Consider the following 1,073-nt stretch of genomic DNA (forward strand, 5'->3'; position numbering starts at 1 on the left):
CCAATTTGTCGCAGACACAACAAGGAACAAATGGCATCGACAAACTCGAGAGATCTAGTATCTCTTGATTATAGAATATATTATATAATTTATAGACATATAATAGATGATAGTTTTGATTTTTGTCTAATTCTTGTATGATCTTGCCTATGTTTAATACCAATATCTGAAGGTGATTTATCTCTGACCACAACTCAAAACAGGAACAAGTTTGTGATAATCAATACTTAAAAGAGAGGAAGAAATCAGCTTGTGTACCCATCAGGATTTCTGTAGTTTGTACTTTTCTGAAATAACATAATATGAAATATTTCAATAACAAATCAAGCATTAGATACATGTAACAAATCAAACATTGGATACATGTAAAAAATCAAACAGATACATGTATCAAATCAAACATTAGATACACGTAACAAATCAAACATTAGATACATGTAACAAATCAAACAGATACATGTAACAAATCAAACATTAGATACATGTAACAAATCAAACATTAGATACATGTAACAAATGAAACATTAGATACATGTAACAAATCAAACAGATACACGTAACAAATCAAACATTAGATACACGTAACAAATCAAACATTAGATACATGTAACAAATCAAACATTAGATACATGTAACAAATCAAACATCGGATACATGTAACAAATCAAACATTAGATACACGTAACAAATCAAACAGATACACCTAACAAATCAAACATTAGATACACGTAACAAATCAAACAGATACACGTAACAAATCAAACATTAGATATATGTAACAAATCAAACATTAGATACATGTAACAAATCAAACATTAGATACATGTAACAAATCCAACAGATACATGTAACAAATCCAACAGATACATGTAACAAATCAAACATTAGATACACGTAACAAATCAAACATTAGATATATGTAACAAATCAAACAGATACATGTAACAAATCAAACATTAGATACATGTAACAAATCAAACATTAGATACATGTAACAAATCAAACATTAGATACATGTAACAAATCAAACATTAGATACATGTAACAAATCAAACATTAGATACATGTAACAA

This window comes from Ylistrum balloti, unplaced genomic scaffold, assembly GCF_031769215.1.
Source record: "Ylistrum balloti isolate Yb309-2 unplaced genomic scaffold, AGI_CSIRO_Ybal_v1 Utg369934, whole genome shotgun sequence".
Classification (NCBI taxonomy): domain Eukaryota; kingdom Metazoa; phylum Mollusca; class Bivalvia; order Pectinida; family Pectinidae; genus Ylistrum; species Ylistrum balloti.